Genomic DNA, 12,754 nt, shown 5'->3' with positions numbered 1-12,754 from the left:
TAAAGTATCACTTACTCGTCGTAAGATTCCTGCAACATGAGACGTTGCAGCCACAAAGGGTCAGTACATTGAATGTACTGGCAAATTCACACCATAGGATAATGATGAATAATAGCTATCACTACATGCATATTTGGCTGGTGGAAAAGCTCTAAGTTCGTTTTTGCATAAAGCCAATTTTTCCCTACAACAAAGGAATAAATTTTATTTAACTATCCTGGTGGTTGTTAAACATTGAGAAGGTTCCTCCAACTCAATCCCAATTAAGAACGTGATTAAACCAATCAAATTAAATTAAGTAACATGATGAGATCCAAATGATAATCCAAGAACTAGATACTCAAGATGTCCATAACCGGGGACACGGCTAATCATGATTAGTTTGTACACTCTGCAAAGGTTTGCGCACTTTTCCCCACAAGACTCGATCTCCTCCGTTTGATTTCTCGCACTACAAGATGTTTGAGAAACGGATGACCGAGACACAGTCTTTCAGAAGCGTTAACTCTCTACTCCGGGTAGACAGTACCACCTACATCCCCTACATCTGCTAGTCTACCTCTTCAAGAGCTCACACAACCTACTCAACTATGCTAGAGCCCATAATAGCTTGTGGCTGCACACGGAAGTTTCTAGCATGAATAATCTTATGATCCCTTTGAGCCTGGGTGGCGGTCCATAGGAAAATCACACGGAACCCCGGGATTTCCAAAAAAACAGGCAACACTGGATACCCCAGGTGCCTCAATCCACCCAGATGTGTATTCAAGTAGCCACCTTAAGTTGAACCATTAATTAACAATCTCACATCTGTCATGGAATACACTCAAACCCAATCCACGTCTACGAGCATAGCATAGCAGTATAAGCAAAACGTAGAAGTAACTCCCAAGGTTTGAATGCAGGTCAATAGGTTCCTACCTCATCAACTACTTCCCAAAAACCCACATATTAATCAGATCCTAATCATGCAATGTGTGAGGGTTGATCTAATGCATAAAAACTGGGTAATAAAAAGTATGATCAAAGTGTGAACTTGCCTTGTACTGTTGATGAAGATGATTCGCACTCATAACTCCTGATAGTTCTACTCGTCACACTCCGTTCAATCTATCGTAAGCAATCAATAGTAACCACACATAAGCAATCATGCAAAAGAATCGAAGAAAAGAACTCGCAATACTTCGAAAACAAGCAATTAACTCTTGCAACAGAAAACAATTTCTAACAGTACCCAAAATTAAGTGAATTTGGCCTTATCAGAAAGTTTAGGTCAAGAGATCCGATTAGCAAAAAAGAATCAATTAAATCGGAGTTATAGAACTCAAGTTATGATCAAACGAAATTCAAATTCAAATCTGTTTGAAAATCAAATTTTAAAACTTTCAAAAATATGTTTAAGTTGTTTTACTGGATAGAGGAGATCGTAACAAAGAAGAGGGCGTTGATTTCGTCTAATTCCGACTAACGAGCAGAAAGTTGTGAGTGTTTGAAGTCCAGGGGCTTATTTGTAAATAAAATATTCACGGACGGGTCCCTGGCCGAAATTAAAAAGAAAACGAAAAACTCTACCGAGCGAACGTTCGCTGCCGAACGCTAACTAACGAATCTGTCCGCTCCAGATCCTAAACGAGCGGACGTTCACTAATCAAAAACCTATCGGGAAAAACCGAAGAAAAACCAGAATAAACCGGGACAGTTCGGTGGTTTTACCAGCGGTTTTCCGCGGTTTTATTTCTTCGCCGACGACGGCGAGTTTAAAGACGAGGCGGCGCGGCGGCTCCGGCGACGGCAGTAGGCGGCGCGGAGGTGGCGGAGTAGACAGGGAGGGGCGGCTCGGCGAGGCGCGGAGGATGGCGGCATCGGCGGCGGTCCACGGCGACGGGACGGAGCGGGGCGGCGGCGGCTCCGGCGAGATGCGGGAGGGGGCGGTGCGGCGCGGCAGAGAGAAAAGGGCGGCGGCGGCACGAGCTTAAATAGAGGGGGGCGAGGAGGTGGCGTGGAGGAGGGGGCAGGGCAAGGCGGCGTGGGAGGCGGTGTCCGGGAAGGACACGGCGGCGGCGGTCTCCCGCTCGGGAGCTCGGGGGCGGCGGCGCGTGGGCTGGGCCGTGGCCTGGCCTGGGAGTTGGGCCGGCCCAGTTGGCGACGGGGAAACTTTTCTTTTTTCTTAATAAACATTTTCCAGACGAACAAAAATAAAACAATACCATAAAATAAAAATACAACATAGGCATATTGTATATCAAAATTTTCAGAAAAAGATTTCCTACAACATGAACATTTTCCCAATGTCAAATAATGTCCACAGAAATTTAAATAAAGCAAAGAGTGCTACTGTTGCAATAAAATCCCATAAAAATCATTTTAAAAAATACCAACATTAATTCAAATTTATTTCTCTCCAATTTTTTGATGTAGGGAATCATTTTACCCTAATTTCTGTATATTTAATTTTTGGAGAAAAATAATTTGAATAAAACCCAAATAACTCCAAATTGAAAATAATTTCAAAAGGACTTTGAGTTTGATCCTTTTAAACTTCCAACTCATATTTCATATGTTTTGAAGAAGTCATTTTATCTTCTCTCATGAAAATCATTGAGTTGCTTGAAGTTTCTGAATTTGAAAATATTTCCAAATAAAATTCAAATCTTTTCGAAACCCTTTTCATTTATTTAAATGGAAGAAGTAATATCATCTTCTCTCGAGGGTTTTCTGGTGAAAAGAATTTGAATTTATGAAAGCAACATGAAAGTTTGGGAAAGTCCTGTTATTCCCTCTCATTTAACTTTCAAAAAGTTTCGAATTTCACTCAATTTCACACAGCACATCACACAAAGCAATCTAAAACTATCTATCTAATATAACATTCCAAAATTTAGAATTTTGGGATGTTACAAACCTACCACCCTTAAAATGAATCTCGTCCTCGAGATTCAGAGAGGCTAGCAAGAAATAGGTTAGGTTCGGGGTCTTCAAAATCCATTGATCGTCTCCGGGGTCTCGGGTGCTACCACCCTTAGAAGCATTGTTACGGTCCCATCAATACTCATATACTCCATCCTTATTCTTGACAGGGCCGGTCTTCTCAGATCTTCAGTATAATTCCTTCTGTGGCTTCTCCGGTAGCGGCATAACCTTTTCCTCAATTCTTCTGTCCTTTCATCTTGGTAAGGTTATTCCGAGACTGGGTTTTCCTTAGCTGACAAGTCTGGCGCCAATGATAAACAACTATCGATATCTCATGGTGGTCAACAGTTTATGGTTTCTCCTGCAGGAAATGGGTCTGGGTTGAACCTCACCGTATGTCCTATGATTTGGCCACAGCTGCCTTGTACCAGGGAAAAATTGTCATACCATTCTAGGGTTTAAACAAGGTTTTGATCGTCGTCTCTCTACTATAGGTAAGTCACTCAGATTTACCATCCCATATAGCAAAGCGAATAACAAGAGTAAGTCGGTATGGTGATCAATCCACCCCGCACCCAAATCATTACCTTATACATGGTTTAGCGAATCTCGCATTCTAACACTCGGTCATCCTCACAAGCATTGCAGAATTTCTCTTGTCAACGAACCGAGTTCGGCAAAATCCTTTGATTCTGCAAGCCAAACAAACATCTATCGTTCCTTCACATCTCTCAGGTTTTGCGTACTCCTATAAGATCGTCTGTCGATAAAAGTCGCATCCTCTTCCAGGGTTTTTCCTTCAGCAAGAGTGTGCTTGCTTCTTGGCAGGTCCTGGGGCCTGTGGGTTATGGCCCATCTCATCACTTGCAAACCTTGAATCATCCTCGGGACAACCGATCATTATTCCAACATCCAATTTCCTAGCATTCTTAAATCCATCCAATTGTACTGTCTCCCTTCCTTCTATTTGTACCAAACTAAGACGTGATTACTCAGACTCATCATGGAGTTACAATTGCTCCATATTACCAACATTATACCTTCTTCATATCCAATAGTACTTCATCCCTTCATACTCTTGCGGTATCCAACATCTCGAGATAAAACTCATACTTGTTTAGTCCGAAATCCACTCCGTGGAATATCATTTTCCTTTCCAGGGGTCAAATCTCCTCACAGGGTACTACCACCCTTAAAATGCTCCAATCTTCCATAGACCATATTTCTCATATCCTCGAAAATGGTCAAAATCTTTCTTCATAGAGTAACAACTCATAAAAATCCAAATCAGTACCAACGATGATAACTTTATTGATTCTTCAATTACTACAATCTCCTGTATTTCCATTACAGGCCTCAACTCAACACCTCAATACTAAAAAAAATGTCCGCACTACTACTACTATATTTCTCGTTGCAACTCAACTATTTATCACAAGTCTCCTTCTCCTTGGGGCATTCTCTGGCAAAGTGCCCTACTTCATCACAACGGAAACATATTACTTCTGACAAGTCTCTTGGTTTCCTTGTGATTATATAGCCTCCTTGGGTCCTCGACTTCCTTTTTTTTGGGCAACTACTGAAGTAGTGCCCTGACTCCTTGCACCTGAAACAAGTGATATGACTTAGGTCCTTACTGGAATCCAATCTACTTCTCTTCCTGGACTTTTCCGTTCCAATCAGGGCTTCTATTTCCTGTGGGTCATACTCTACTTCCTCTGTCAGGAATTCTACTAGATCCCCATTCATACAATTCTGGGAGATGTGTCCTTCTTCTCCACATGAATAGCATGACTTGGTGCAGGGTTTAATTGGGTCTTCTTCGGGTGTGTCCTCCACCCCTTCCTTCATCACATGTTCTTCTAAAAATTCCATGAGGGCTCCTTTCATTGCTTCTTTCCTCTACTGGATGGTTCTTGGTACCATGGGGTAAATGTGACACTGAGCAGGGTAGTGGGTAGGTCCTTCACACAAGAAACAAGTAATCTTCCTAGTTGGGCATTCTTCAGCTGGGTGACTTCCTTCACAATTAGGGCATTCATTCTTGTGCCCTTTATGGTTGTGTCCTATTTCTTCACAAAACTTGCATGCATAGGGTTTCTTCATATCCCTTCCATAAGGCTTCAATTTCTGGGACACAAACCGAGACTTTGGCAAAGTCAACTTAAATTCTTTCCAAGTGGTTACTCTTTGCCATCCATTGATGGTTTGGTACATCCTCCACCAAGTAGCAGCACCTCTTTCAAAGCATTGAAGAGCATGCTGGGTCATATCCTTTCCGGCTATAGGGTTATTCTCCATGTGATCCTCCATGTTCTGAATCCATCGGTTTGTCTCCAATTGACTCGTCGGTCCAGAAAATATAAGCTCATCTCCATTCATCCTCTATTGGTCCATGGGTTTTGGGGTGGGATAAGAGAGATAGAGAGGGATACACACAACACAAACAATAGTTTTGAAAAGACTGATTTATTTTGTGGCTGTTGGAAAAACAACAAACAAAAGACAGCTCACAAACGTCGCATCTAACATAGGTATATAACAGGGGTTTGGTCTTCTAAAGGTCAATAAATCTTCAAGGTCATCAAACTCTTCAAGTCTTGGTCATGTCTCTGATGGCTTCTTCCGATCGTGCTTGTCCTTCTCAAGTTCTTTTGCCAGATCATCTTTGTTTGATGCGAAGTCTCTCGTGACGTCCCTTAATATTTCGGAGTTGCATTCCAAACTTCCGGTTTCAACATCCTTGCCATGAACCATGGTCCTACTGTCCTTCAGTTCCTGACGGTTCTCCTGTATCTCGAGGTTTTTGCTCCTCCTGCATGGCTACTTTTAGCTTCTAGGTCCTGAGTTCTTCACAAAATGCTTCCTTGTCAAATATGGCTTCCTGAAGTTCCACCCTAAACTTCTTGATGTAATACTCCAGATCCTTGTGATACACCAGCTAAGGTTAAAACTTCATCTTTTGCTGACAGATGCTCCATCAGCCTACTACCATCCAATCCTTCCATGCATCTGCATGCTTAACTCCGCACGGTGACAATAGCATAAGCGGGCAATAACACCATGGTTAGCCCTGTCTATGCCCATGTTACTGCCATGAGCTTTCATTCCATAATTGATATCTCCTGCTATGATACCATCTTGTAGCAACCAGACCTCAAACAGTCAAGTCTCTGTGCTTAAGTGTCATCCCTGGATCGGTATGCTGACACACACAGTACTCGAGGATTTATAACAGAGGTAAATCACATGTATAAAGTAACATAAATACTATTACCTCAATCCATACAACGGAAGAAACAACAAGGTTGTGGATTCCCATCAACACCAACGGCAAAGTTGAGTGTAGAAATCATAACCCTAACGTATCACTTACTCGTCGTAAGATTCTTGCAACATGAGACGTTGCAGCCACAAAGGGTCAGTACATTGAATGTACTGGCAAATTCACACCATAGGATAATGATGAATAATAGCTATCACTACACGCATATTTGGCTGATGGAAAAGCCCTAAGTTTGTTTTTGCATAAAGCCAATTTTTCCCTACAACTAAGGAATAAATTTTATTTAACTATCCTGGTGGTTGTTAAACATTGAGAAGGTTCCTCCAACTCAAGCCCAATTAAGAACGTGATTAAACCCAATCAAATTAAATTAAGTAACATGATGAGATCCAAATGATAATCCAAGAACTAGATACTCAAGATGTCCATAACCGGGGACACGGCTAATCATGATTAGTTTGTACACTCTGCAGAGGTTTGTGCACTTTTCCCCACAAGACTCGATCTCCTCTGTTTGATTTCTCGCACTACAAGATGTTTGAGAAACGGATGACCGAGACACAGTCTTTCAGAAGCGTTAACTCTCTACTCCGGGTAGACAGTACCACCTACATCCCCTACATCTGCTAGTCTACCTCTTCAAGAGCTCACACAACCTACTCAACTATGCTAGAGCCCATAATAGCTTGTGGCTGCACACGGAAGTTTCTAGCATGAATAATCTTATGATCCCTTTGAGCCTGAGTGGCGGTCCATAGGAAAATCACACGGAACCCCAGGATTTCCAAAAAAACAGGCAACACTGGATACCCCAGGTGCCTCAATCCACCCAGATGTGTATTCAAGTAGCCACCTTAAGTTGAACCATTAATTAACAATCTCACATCTGTCATGGAATACACTCAAACCCAATCCACGTTTACGAGCATAGCATAGCAGTATAAGCAAAACGTAGAAGTAACTCCCAAGGTTTGAATGCAGGTCAATAGGTTCCTACCTCATCAACTACTTCCCAAAAACCCACATATTAATCAAATCCTAATCATGCAATGTGTGAGGGTTGATCTAATGCATAAAAACTGGGTAATAAAAAGTATGATCAAAGTGTGAACTTGCCTTGTACTGTTGATGAAGATGATTCGCACTCATAACTCCTGATAGTTCTACTCGTCACACTCCGTTCAATCTATCGTAAGCAATCAATAGTAACCACACATAAGCAATCATGCAAAAGAATCGAAGAAAAGAACTCGCAATACTTCGAAAACAAGCAATTAACTCTTGCAACAGAAAACAATTTCTAACAGTACCCAAAATTAAGTGAATTTGGCCTTATCAGAAAGTTTAGGTCAAGAGATCCGATTAGCAAAAAAGAATCAATTAAATCGGAGTTATAGAACTCAAGTTATGATCAAACGAAATTCAAATTCAAATCTGTTTGAAAATCAAATTTTAGAACTTTCAAAAATATGTTTAAGTTGTTTTACTGGATAGAGGAGATCGTAACAAAGAAGTGGGCGTTGATTTCGTCTAATTCCGACTAACGAGCAGAAAGTTGTGAGTGTTTGAAGTCCAGGGGCTTATTTGTAAATAAAATATTCACGGACGGGTCCCTGGCCGAAATTAAAAAGAAAAAGAAAAACTCTACCGAGCGAACGTTCGCTGCCGAACGCTAACTAACGAATCTGTCCGCTCCAGATCCTAAACGAGCGGACGTTCACTAATCAAAAACCTATCGGGAAAAACCGAAGAAAAACCAGAATAAACCGGGACAGTTCGGTGGTTTTACCGACGGTTTTCGGCGGTTTTATTTCTTTGTCGACGGCGGCGAGGTTAACGACGAGGCGGCGCGGCGGCTCCGGCGAGCGAGGCAGCTCCGGCGACGGCAGTAGGCGGCGCGGAGGTGGCGGAGTAGACGTGGAGGGGCGGCTCGGCGAGGCGCGGAGGATGGCGGCATCGGCGGCGGTCCATGGCGACGGGACAGAGCGGGGCGGCGGCGGCTGTCGGTGTCAAAACCGGCGGATCTCTGGTAGGGGGTCCCGATCTGTGCATCTTAGGCTAATGGTAACTGGAGACTAGGAACACAATGTTTACCCAGGTTCGGGCCCTCTCGATGGAGGTAAAACCCTACTTCCTGCTTGATTGATATTGATGATATGAGTAGTACAAGAGTTGATCTACCACGAGATCGTAGAGGCTAAACCCTAGAAGCTAGCCTATGATGATTATGATTGTGATCGTCCTTCTAAGGACCAACCTCTCTGGTTTATATAGACACCGGAGAGGGCTAGGGTTTACATTGAGTCGGTTACAAGGAAGGAAATATAATATCCGGATCGCCAAGCTTGTCTTCCACGCAAAGGAGAGTCCCATCCGGACACGAGACAGAGTCTTGAGTCTTGTATCTTCACGCTCCAATAGTCCGGACAAAGTATATAGTCCGGCTGTCCGGATACCCCCTAATCCAGGACTCCCTCAGTAGCCCCTGAACCAGGCTTCAATGACGATGAGTCCGGCGCGCAGTTTTGTCTTTGGCATTGCAAGGTGGGTTCCATCTCCGAATACTCCAAAGTAATTACCGAACACTTAAATCGTGTCCGGATCGGCAAATTGATCTTCATATTCCACCGTAGAGAGAACGATATTCCACAAATGTAATCTGCTGACAACTTGAGGCAACAAGACATGACATTATGGTCGGGTCTTTATTTGAACCGTTTTCCCACAACCAGCCACAACACATATTGCGAGGCGGTTTCCTCGGCATGTCTTGTCGAAGCAGAGATCATGTCCCCTTATTACGGGATTCTCATCAATACGGGTATGGGTAACCCTACCGCGCCATCAATCGTGGCGCTTGGGAAATAAGCGATCTTCAACGGGCAAGTGGGGAGGCGCACCATTTTCGTCTCCTTTATAAAGGGATAAGGATTCCCCATTTTCACCACGCCTCCTTCCTCCTCTGCTCATCCGTTCTCGCACTCTCGAGCTCCAGCGCCCAAGTTCTCACCTTCTCCGTAGGATCATCCACAGTATGTCCGGAGCGGGAGGCAAGTGGATGGCCTCCTCTATCACAGAGGGGAATATCACCAAGCTTCGGGCGGCCGGATACCTGGCCGAAAACATCGCGCACAGGCTCCCGGCGGAGGGACAGATCACCCCCACCCCCAAGCCTCGGGAGAGAGTAGTATTCCTCCCTCATTTCATCCGCGGACTAGGATTTCCACTCCACCCGTTCGTCTGCGAGCTCATGTATTACTATGGGCTAGATTTCCACGATCTAGCCCCGAATCTCGTCCTCAACATCTCGGCCTTTATCATTGTGTGCGAGGCCTTCCTCCGCATCAGGCCCCATTTTGGCCTGTGGCTGAAAACCTTCTGCGTGAAGCCGAAGATCGTTAGCGGCCAGGAGGCGGAGTGTGGAGGTGCCATGGTGGGCAAGATACCCAACGTCACATGGCTCGACGACTCCTTTGTGGAGACCGTGAAAGGGTGGCAATCAGGGTGGTTCTACATCACCGAGCCACGCGGCGCCAATTGGGCGGTGGCCCCCAAATTTTGATCCGGAGTCCCCATGCGGCTCACCTCTTGGGAGAAGAAGGGCCTAGCCTGGGGCGAAGCTGCGGAGCTGACCGGACTCGAGAACTGCATAAAAAGTATGCGGGACAAGAAGATCAAGCTTGTCAACGTGGTCCAGATCATGCTCGTTCGCAGGATCCTTCCGTGTCAAAGATGGGCATTCAATATGTGGGAGTTCGATCCGGCCGAACACCAGATGTTGCACGAGTTCTTCGACACGACGCATAAAGACGTCTGGAAGGTGCTGTTCAAGGCCGGCGAGGTTCCACCTCCCCTTTCCGAGGACCGCGGGCTTAGCGCGAGGCGCCCGGCCAATCCGGTAAAACCTCTTAACCATCACAAAATGTACCTTTCCCTGCATATTCATGGGAAGATTTTGAGTCATTTATGCTGACAAAACAGGATTATGTGGGGACGGCGGAGCAGATCGACTGCCCGGCTCTGCTGCCCGAAGATCCGACGACCGCACTCCTGACGGAGATGCTGACTCCGGCACCGTATAAGGTGCCGGAGAGGAAGGCCGAAAAGAAGGCCACGGGGACCAGGAAGGGTCTCCGGCGCGAGGTCGCACCGGACGCCTCGTCTGAAGACGATGAGACGCACTCCTCCCATGAGGGGGAGGAGAAGAAGAGGAAGAGGGCCGCCCTATCAGGCGAGGCCGAAGGGTCCAAGAAAGCGGCCGTGGGAACTAGGAAAGGTTCCCGGCGCCAGGTCGTAATAGACTCATCGTCAGAAGACGGCGAGGCGGATTCCTGCCATGGAGATGGGGAGGAACATGAAGGAATGCCCCCTCCCCGCACGGGGGAGGAGAAGAAAAGGAAAGCCGCCCCACAGGGGGAGGCTAGGACGCCAAAGAAGGGAAAGGTGTCCCTTCCGGGCCACTCCACCACGGCCGCCTATAACGAGGAGGAGTGGCTGCCCAGGGGGAAGCCCCTAGCAAGATCGTAAGTATCCGCACTCTGTTATATTTTAGTGCGACTTAGCTTCATAGCTTGTTATAACGCCGAACACATATGTGCAGTCCGGCCAGGGCCCATCTCGAGGTATCCTCTTCGGATGGGTCTTTGAGCGATTCGGCGATGAATTCGCTCCCAACGGCCACTTCCCCTCGGCCTGCGGACGACACGGAGGTGTCGTCCGAAAGGCTCCCGGAGCAGGGGGAGGCGATTCTGGAGACTTCAAGGCGGAATTCCAGACGACGGGCATACGGGGCGTAAGATCCCCTCGGATTATGCCGATGAGAGCCGTAGCAAGGCGGACTCTCAGCCGGACACCGCACCGGAACCTCCAAGGGTTCCGGATTTGGGCAGGCGGCCCCTCGCTAAGGAGGGCGAGCCGGCCGTGCCGATGACTTCCGTTGCGCTAGAGGCGCCGGACAGTCTGCTGGAAGCGCTACGCGGCGCTTCCATGGAAGAAGAGCACCGTACCCTTATGGGTGCGGTGATTCAGAAGGTTCGGTCCGCCAAAAGCGGATTGACTGAAGCCTGCACCAGCCTCCTGACAGGCTTTGAGGTAAGTAATTAAAAGTGTGAGAAATTATCACCCAATAGACAGTAGCCCCGGATACTCTGTTTGGTGTTCGGAAAGAAAAGCCAAACGGAGGGTCAATTTTAATCCGCAGGAGCCTAACAGTAGGTGTCTATGTGAATAAGTAGGCGGTGCTACTTGCCGCTGCTGCCCGCACAGCCGAGGTCACCGGACTCAAACGGGACCTGGAGCAGGTTCAAGGCGAGCTCAGCCTCACGAAGAGGCAGCTCGAAGAGAACGAAGGTAAGTGATACCTCATTCACATGTCATATAGAGTAAGGAAATTAGTGACGCTAACAGAGGCGTCATGATTTTGTAATAGGGTCCATGACTGAAGTGGCGTCCCTGAAGAAAGCGCTATCAGAGGCCGAAAACAAGGCAGCTATGGAGCGCATTGAGTGTGAAAAGCAAAATGTTAGGGTGGGCGAGGCACAGCAAGAGCTCCAGGAGCTCGGCAAGAAGTTCGAGTCCTTGGAGTGTGACTTCAAGACGAAGGAGTCTGAGCTTGCGAAGGCCCTTTTGAGCATGAAAGACGCCAAGGCCGAAGCCGAAAAGGCCCAGCAGGAAATCCAGGCGGCCAAGAAGATAGCGGCGGGTAAGACATTTTTTATGCAAAGCAAGCATGTGAAGGAGAGTTTCTTTTACTTACCCAAATTCGGAGCTCTCCAGGGGCCTTCGCAGATCTGCCAAGCAGCATATCGGATGCCGCGGAGTTCTACCGTGCCGAAGAGGGGAGCTCGACGGAGAAGTTGTTCTGGTCCCAGTATGCTGGAGCCGAACACCCGATGCCTCTGAGTGACCAATTGAAGCAGTTGGTGGAACTCCACAGGGCGGCCGAAGTGGCTATGAAAGATTTCATAGTCCGGATGTGGCCTGGTGAGCCCCTGCCCGCCAGCTACTTCGGCCTGATAAAGCGGATGGTAAATGCCTGTCCGCGGCTTGAAGTAATCAAGCGATCCGTTTGCATTGAGGGTGCCCGCCGGGCCTTTGCCCATGCGAAGGTGCATTGGGGCAAGCTGGATGCGGAGAAGCTGGTGAAGGATGGACCACCAGAGGGCAAGGTGCACCGCTATCCAGAGAAGTATTATGATGGCGTAATGAAGGGCGCTCGCCTCGTGGCCGATGAGTGTACCAAGGACACCATCTTTGAGTGAATACACTCCTGTCGTTTTTGTAATGTAAAAACAAAGTTATTTGCGCTATATAGCACTTTGTTGATTTAAAATATTACCTTCTGTGCGGCTGTTTATAGAATTCTGAAAGTAGGCCAGTCGTCGGCTTCCGCCCCCGCGTAACTAGTACTGGGGTGTTCGTGGAAACCCAAAACACTCTTTTATCCAAATCTTTGGTCCGTGAAGGAGGTGTTTGGCGCAGCGAACAAGGCAATCGGACTATGCGGCTTTATAACTCTCACTTAGCCATAGAAGTCTATAATTTTAAATTGCGGCAAAG

This window comes from Triticum aestivum, chromosome 1D, assembly GCF_018294505.1.
Source record: "Triticum aestivum cultivar Chinese Spring chromosome 1D, IWGSC CS RefSeq v2.1, whole genome shotgun sequence".
In the NCBI taxonomy this organism is placed as follows: Eukaryota; Viridiplantae; Streptophyta; class Magnoliopsida; order Poales; family Poaceae; genus Triticum; species Triticum aestivum.
This window is presented reverse-complemented; position numbering follows the sequence as displayed.